Raw genomic sequence first — 8135 nt, forward strand, 5'->3', positions numbered from 1 at the left:
GAAGGCGGAGCTCGACCCCCGAGCGGCCGGGCCGTTGCCCCTAGTTTCTCTTTTTTTTCCTTCTCTTTTTTTGGAAGGTTTGTTTGTATGTATGTGCATTTATGTATGTATGTATGTACGTACGTACTTACTTGCTTACTTACTATTTATTCATTTTCTTTTCTTTCTTTCTTTCTTTCTTTCTTTCTTTCTTTCTTTCTTTCTTTCTTTCTTTCATCAGACACAGACGGAGACGGAGAAGCAGGCTCCATCCAGAGCGCCTGACCTGGGACTCTGAGCCCGCGTCTCCAGAACCACGCCCTGGGCTGAAGGCGGAGCTCGACCCCCGAGCGGCCGGGCCGTTGCCCCGAGTTTGTCTTTGTTTGTATGTATGTGCATTTATGTATGTATGTATGTACGTACGTACTTACTTGCTTACTTACTATTTATTCATTTTCTTTTCTTTCTTTTCTTTTCTTTTCTTTCTTTCTTTCTTTCTTTCTTTCTTTCTTTCTTTCTTTCTTTCTTTCTTTCATCAGACACAGACGGAGACGGAGAAGCAGGCTCCATCCAGAGCGCCTGACCTGGGACTCTGAGCCCGCGTCTCCAGGACCACGCCCTGGGCTGAAGGCGGAGCTCGACCCCCGAGCGGCCGGGCCGTTGCCGCAAGTTTACCTTTTTTTTCCTTCTCTTTTTTTGGAAGGTTTGTTTGTGTCCTTGCGTGGAGCCTGCTTCTTCTCCCTCTGCCTAGGTCTCTGCCCCTTCCTCTCTCCTCTCTCCTCTGTCTCTCTCTCTCTCTCTCTCTCTCTCCCTCCCTACGTTCGGACTTCTAGGTCACCCCATCAGAAAGATGCCTCGTGGGATGGGACCCAAGAGGTGGTCCAGAGAAATAAGGACCCGATCTCCCCCCCCCCCCCCCCCCCGCCACTTCCCTTGAGTCCAAATCATGAAGAAGACGGGGAAAGCAGGCCAGGCAGGCGGACGCCGGAAATCCCAAGTCCACACGCACGCACGAGCACCAGAACTGATGCCCAACCCACTCCACCTCTTTCAGAGGGCTGAGAGGGAGGCAACCACGGACAAAGCCTGTTTTCCAGGAGGAAACCGAGATGAAGGAACAGGCGGAGGTGGAGGCGGAAGGCTGGAAGGTTGACGGATAAGAGAAAGGAAAAGAGGGACGGACGCCTGGGTGGCTCAGTGGTTGGGCGGCCTCGGGGATGCGGGGCGGGGGTTGGGGAGGTGGAAGGGGTACCCTGGGCTCGTGTGCCCGCATCGGGTTCCCTGCGGGGAGCCTGCTTCTCCCTCTGCCTGTGTCTCTGCCTCTCTCTCTCTCTGTGACTATCATAAATAAATAAAAATTTAAAAAAAAAAAAAGAACGAGAGAAGGCAGCTGGAGAAACTACATGCGAACGCAGACGGTAGACACAACCCCAGGGGGGAGGGCTGGGCTCCGTGAGGGGTGGGACAGAGGCCAGCGGTTTCCACGAAGAGCCTTTCGATGGACTGCTGAATGGACTGGATCTGCGGCTTTGGCTGCGAGCCTCCTTGGATGGTGACGGGACAGGCGAGGACAGGCCCGGACCCCCCGCAGGCCCGCCCGAGGGCCTGCTTGGAGCGCACGAACACGTAGGGCACGTTCTTCTCTTCACGCGGCAGGCAGGCAGGCGGGCGGCGGACGGTGCGGGATGATCTCCAGGGGCTCGGCGTCTGCAGCCAGCCATCAGGATGAACTCAGAGATGCCTCTCCACAGAGGGTTTTGGTGGCTTCGTGGGCTCCTTTCCGAAGCTGCTTGTAGTTACGGGACTGCTGAACACGCGTCCAGGAGTTTCTTGGGGAGGTGGGCATCTGCCAGGGGGTAGGCCTTCGGATTCACATCAGCCTCAGTCATCTCTGCGTATCCGCGGTCCCTGTGGGTTTCCTGTAAAAAGACGTGTCCTGGGAGCTACCTATCACCGTCACACTTCATACGGATAACCGGTTTTGTCCCCACGCGCCCCCGCCCCCGCCGCCGTTGGGGTGGGCGGTGGGATGTGCTGTGCTCCCGTCACAGTTTGTGGGCCTGGAATGGTGGTGATCGAGATAGACCCTTCCGCCACCTCATTACAAAGAAACAAGACACGTGTGGTGTCTTGTTAGACCCACAGGCACAGAAAAGAAAAGGAGAACTACTTATCCCCTTGTTCCACCGGGACCCACCCGGATGCCATGCCCATGCCGGAGGGTCCAGGCCCCGAGGGACGGGCGTACTCAACTTTGCTGTGAACTCAACGGATTAGTGGAGTTGTGCCTCTGAGGATTTGTCCACGGAAACTACTTCAAATGATCGATTTTGTCCGTCTCGTGTACTTTTCCTTGTGACGAGCAAGCAGGTTAAAAAAAAAAGAAAAAGAAACAAATGAAAAAAGGGGGGAATCCCTGCGTGGCGCAGCGGTTTGGCGCCTGCCCTTGGCCCAGGGCGCGATCCTGGAGACCCGGGATCGAGTCCCACGTCGGGCTCCCGGTGCATGGAGCCTGCTTCTCTCTCTGCCTATGTCTCTGCCTCTCTCTCTCCTCTCTCTCTCTCTCTCTCTCTCTCTCTCTCTCTCTCTCTCTCTCTCTCCCCCCCCCCCCGACTATCATAAATAAATAAATTAAAAAAAAATGAAAAAAGGTCTATAGGTTAAACTTTTACAATAGCTTCCCAAATCTTTGGTGACCTGGAACTTTGAAGGTGTAACTAGCTTAATTGATAAATTGGGTTCAGTTCATCGGATACCTGGCGTCTGTCTTTCCTTTTTTTTTTTTTTTTTTTTCTTTTTGTCTTTCCAACAGAAAGGTAAAATACTAAAGTGTGAGTCAGTAAGACACCCAAGGTGGTTTTTTTGTTTTGTGGTGTTGGGTTTTCCTCCCCCACCCCTTGCCCTTTTCTTCCTCCCCCCCCCCCTCCCCCCACCTCAGTTTTTGTGTTTCTCTTTTGTCTGATTCAGGAAACCTGCAGATACCTGGGTGTGTCACTAAACGTGTTTCAGGTTGGTTTGTTCGTTTCTCTTTTCCTTCCTCTTTTTTTTTTTTTAATTTTAATTCACAATTCATCACACACACACACACACACACACACACACACACACACACACGGGCAGAGGGAGAAGCGGGCACCCTGCAGGACCGCTGAGCCACCCAGGGATCCCCTGTTTCGTGCTTCCTTCACAATTGTATCATACAGGGCAGCCCGTGTGGCTCAGCGTTTTAGTGCCGCCTTCAGCCCAGGGCGTGATCCTGGAGTCCCGGGATCGAGTCCCACGTCAGGCTCCCTGCACTGGAGCCTGCTTCTCCCTCTGTGTCTTTGCCCCCCCCCCCCCCCTCTTAAATCTTAAAAAAAAAATTGTGTCCTACATGTTAGGTTTTTACAAAATGAACAGCGGAGAAATAAAAAACCAGCAGAGCCAGGCAGTAGGTAGGAGAGTGCTTTAATGGGGAGCGCTCCTGGGTGAGGTTCCATGACTCGGAGAGGTGGCCAGAGTCAGGGAAGTCGCGCGGGGTTGGGGACTGTGGGGGTTTTGAAGCCTTCTTGGTTCCGACTCTGGATCCAAATTAGACAAGGGAACACCGTGTCCTTAGGTGATTGGCTGGGGGTGGGGGGGGATAGTATCAGACGATGGGGAGGGGGCGGGGGCGGTTCCTGGATGGAAAGTTTCGGTTTCCCATCTAGGCTTCGACTCACTGGAGATGATGTGGTGGTCAGGGATGCTTTGACGGGAAGATCAGCCATTTTGACCCAGTTTGAGATGTCCGCCATTTTGGGTGCCCCTGTCTCTCAGCCAGCCCAACAATACATACACACACACACACACACACACACACACACACACACACACACACGTGTTTCTAAAAACTATTACATGTATTCATACATTTGACAATCTAAGGATTTCTGGTACGATAGACAATGTGCCCGTGGTTCCTACTGACTTTTCACCAGAGACTGAGGTTTCTAGGAGTTAACAGTCTGCCGCCTGGGTGGCTCAGCGGTTGAGGGGTTGAGCATCGGCCTTTGGGTCAGGGCCCAATTCTGGGGCGGCGGGGGGGGGGGGTATCCGAGTCCGGACCCCTTTCCACATCTGGCTCCTTGTGGGGAGCCTGCTTCTGCCTATGTCTCTGTCTCTGTCTCCCTCCCTCCCTCTCTTCCCCCTTCACAAAGTTCTCTCTCTCTCTCTCTCTCTCTCTCTCTCTCTCTCTCCTCTCTCAAAAAGTGTAAAATAAGTACAATTTTAAAAAATCTGCCACATGGAATCGAGACTACTGGTTAACGATAAGGAAAACAACCTCTGTGTGTGAGATAGTAGGAGACATGTAGAATAGATACAAGGCATGAAAATACGGGTGGTGGTTAAAGAAAATGAATCGGGGATCCCTGGGTGGCGCAGTGGTTTGGCGCCTGCCTTTGGCCCAGGGCACGATCCTGGAGACCTGGGATCGAATCCCACATCAGGCTCCCGGTGCATGGAGCCTGCTTCTCCCTCTGCCTGTGTCTCTGCCTCTCTCTCTCTCTCTCTCTCTCTCTCTATCATAAATAAACAAAATAAAATAAAAAAGAAAATGAATCTGTCCTGAAATGACTCTGGCTTTTTTTTTTTTTTTTTTAAGATTTTATTTACTTATTCACGAGAGACACAGGGACAGGCAGAGACAAGGGAAGCAGGCTCTATGCGAGGACCCTGATATGGGACTCGGTCCCAGGAGTCTGGGATCACGCCCTGAGCTGAAGCCAGACGCTCAAACGCTGAGGCACAGGGGCGTCCCAAAGCCTGGCTATTTAGAGAAAGAACACTTAAGACGGACGGAATGGAAAAAGAAATTATAGAAGGGATTTATGAAGGAGATTTTTGAGATTTGTTTTTTGTTTTCTGTTTTTTATTTTTTTGGATTTTATTTATGTATTCATGGGAGAGAGACAGAGACAGAGAGAGACAGAGAGAAGGAGAGAGAGTAACAGAGACAGAGAGAGACAGAGAGAAAGACAGAGAAAGAGAGAGACAAAGAGAGACAGAGGCACAGAGACAGAGACACAGAGAGATAGAGAGAGACAGAGAAAGCAAGACAGAGACAAAGAGAGACAGAGATAGAGAAAGAGAGAGACACAGAGAAGGAGAGAGACAGGGAGAGAGAGAGAGACAAAGAGAGAGACAGAGAGATAAAGAGAGACAGAGACAGAAGGGGAGAGAGACACAGAGAAAAGAGAGGCAGAGAGATAAACAGAGGCAGAGACAGAGACAGAGAGAAGGGGAGAGAGAGACAAAGAGAGAGAGACAGAGAAAAGAGAGGCAGAGAGACACAGAGAGACAGACACAGAGAGAGGCAGAGACAGAGAGAAGGGGAGAGAGAGACAAAGAGACAGAGAAAAGGGGCAGAGAGATAAAGAGAGACAGAGACAGAGAGACAGACACAGAGACACAGTGAGGCAGAGACAGAGAAAGAGAGAGACAGACAGAGAGACACACACACAGAGAGAGAGAGAGAGAGAGAGAGAGAGAGAGAGAGGCAGAGACACAGGCAGGGGAAGAAGTAGGCTCCACGTGGGGAGCCCGATGTGGGTCTGGATCCCAGGACCCTTGGGATCAGGCCCTGAGCCAAAGGCAGACCTTCCACCGCTGAGCCACCCAAGGCGTCCCAGAAGCAGACTCTTTGAAAAGGGATTGCAGGCGTGGTCAGGACGGACTGAGATTGGGAGAAGTGGGTTTTTACTACTACACTGGTGTACAACTGAGATTTGGCTCTTCTCTCTGCTAAAATGGCGAGATTCTCTTGCATTGGTAGTCTACTCTTGATAAGAGTGTGAACAGAGAAGAAAAGACAAAGACAAGGTGCTTTTTTGTTTGGTTGGTTGGCTTGGTTTGGTGTGGTTTGGTTGGGGTTTTTTTGTTTGTTTTTTGGGGGGTGTGTGTGTGTGTGTGTGTGTGTGTGTGTGTCTCCCTTTACCTGCCCAGAACAGCAAGGTTTTTAGATTCCCTTTTTTTTTTTTTTTTTTTTGGTTGTTCTTGTTTCACTTTTTTTGGTATTTACTTATTTATTTTATTTTTTGGGTTCGTTTGTATCCGGTCTTCCCCTACTACGTAAGAGTGAAAACTTCTCCACGGTAAAGGAGCTTCATTTTGGGGACAACTCTAAAAGCACCTGTAGAATCTCCTAGGGGCCACCTCGGCGAAAGAGACACTGAAGATTTCCGTTTTGTTATGATCCGTGATCCTTTGTAGGCATGTGCCTTGAAAACTTCTGAGATGTTTTTGGTTGGCTGGTTGGCTGCCTGTCTGTCTGTCTACTGGTCCCTTCATCCGTTCGTGGATTCTCAGCGGATCCCAGAATGCCAAACCCTAAATAGAGTCTCTTGACTACTATAGGTCGTTTACCTGCTATGGGAAGGCACATGAGAAGCACTGTCAGACAAAGAATCATAAGCCCTCTTAGATTATATTGTGTGGGTGAATGCTGCCGGTGTTCCGAACAGGAAATGAAATTCCTAAACTTGTAACGTGTCCTGGTAGAGTGCCGTCACTCCACATTCGAACTGTTTAAATGCTCTGCGTACGTGCATGTGTGTTGTGTGTGTGTGTGTGTGTGTGTGTGTGTGTGTATGTGTGTGTGACAGAAACTGGTCGGATTTTCCTCTCGACTGCATTATAATGAATTCTCATTGGGTCTTTAGGCACGTCCCTCCGTGGGTGACCTCCCTGTCACGTGCAGGTGTTGTTAGGAGGGTCTTGCAACAATGCGGTCCACTTTTCAGAAGATTCGCGGAAAGGACTCTGGACGAATCCCGGTATCTGGTCACCCTGAGATTGTCCAACTACATACAGTAGGAGTTGCCGGAACTAATGAAAAAGCTGCATGGAAACCGAACAGAAAGGAACAACGTGGAACTGAATGAGGTCCACGAAACCCTGAACAGAGTTCAGAAACTCTCAGTGAGTCATCTTCCTTTTTTTTTGGCGATTGTTAAATCCTCTTCAGAAGGTCGGTGGGAATCCGTGCTCATTGCCACCAGACACCGTTGGAAGGATCCGCTGTATCACCAAGGCCTTCCTTGAGTAGAATGGCGTCTGTTTTTCTTTCTTTCGACCTCCCCCGGTCCCCACGCCGCCCTCCCCTCCTCCCTCCCCTCCCTTTCTCCCCCCCCCCCCCCGCCCCCCACCCGGCCCCGGCCCCGGCCCCGGCCCCCGGGGTCCATTTGTCAAAGTGATCTCTATTGACCGAGCGGGCCAGGGGCCCCTGGAATCGCATCCTAAGACTCAGATAGGATCAGACAGCCTGGAGACACTCAGATCCACTTCTCGGGAGCCACCGGAGCCCCTCGGAAACCGTGAGCCTGATACCTTCCTTCCAGAGGTCGCCGCGTCCTCACTGGGCGAGTCAAGAGTGCCACCTCCTGGCGGACGAAACCGAGAGTCAGCTGCTTAACCCCAGCGAGCCTCCCAGGTTGCCCCTACGAGGTGCTTGGAAATGCTGAGGCTCAACGACACCGGAACCACAACAACCGGAAGAACAGAAAAGAAGAGCAAAAGAAATGCTGAAGTTCTTCCTTCTGGCCTTGCCTTTACAGGAGTGTGCCGTCTGCGACCACGCCTGTCTCCGCGGACAGGAAGAAAAGAGTCCAGATGGCTGAACCGGGGTTCTGCACTCTGCGGACCACAGGAACCCCCTCCAGCCTGACCCAGGAACTCCCTTACTCTGAGCCAGGGACAGGAGGTCTTGTTTTGTGTTTCGGTTGTGGTCCAAAAGACAGGCGTCACCTACGATGGAACCTTGTAACCCTTTCTAAGCCTAGAGTCGCTCAGCGGCATTACATACGTTCACACATCCTCCTCGCCAAGTTATCTTTCCATTCCATTTTTTTACTCTCTTTTTTGAAACTCTTTAAATTTTATTTATTTATTTGTTCGTTCGTGCATTCATTCATTCATTCGTTGTTTGTTTGTTTATTATTTTAAAGGATTTTTTTATTGAGAGAGAGAGAGAGAGAGAGAGAGAGAGAGAGGCAGAGACACAGAGGGAGAAGCAGGCTCCATGCAGGGAGCCCGATGTGCGACTGGATCCCGGGTCTCCAGGATCACACCCCAGGCTGCAGGTGGCGCCAAACCGCTGCGCCACCGGGGCTGCCCTCCATTTTTTTTACTCTTAAGTT

At 51.1% G+C, this 8135-nt stretch overlaps 1 long non-coding RNA gene and 1 pseudogene across 3 annotated transcripts in view; one reads left to right on the forward strand and one right to left on the reverse strand.

The window, feature by feature from the left end:
- LOC119878270 overlaps positions 1–1188 on the forward strand; it is a 1324-nt gene extending 136 nt beyond the window's left edge. The window contains exons 1-3 of one of the 2 annotated variants that reach the window (XR_005386729.1): positions 1–77; positions 221–368; positions 519–1188. The exon at positions 1–77 is cut by the window's left edge and continues 136 nt beyond it. This is a non-coding gene — a long non-coding RNA (uncharacterized LOC119878270). The remainder of the gene's footprint in view (positions 78–220; positions 369–518) is intronic. The other variant, XR_005386728.1, reaches the window with a different exon arrangement.
- Positions 1189–1338: 150 nt separating this feature from the next.
- On the reverse strand, positions 1339–2355 carry LOC119878271 (annotated as a pseudogene). The gene has a single exon (XR_005386730.1). The product of XR_005386730.1 is annotated as an NHP2-like protein 1 (transcript).
- Between the last annotated feature and the right edge of the window lie 5780 nt (positions 2356–8135).

The sequence above is a fragment of the Canis lupus genome, unplaced genomic scaffold, assembly GCF_011100685.1.
Source record: "Canis lupus familiaris isolate Mischka breed German Shepherd unplaced genomic scaffold, alternate assembly UU_Cfam_GSD_1.0 chrUn_S1353H1533, whole genome shotgun sequence".
NCBI lineage: Eukaryota > Metazoa > Chordata > Mammalia > Carnivora > Canidae > Canis > Canis lupus.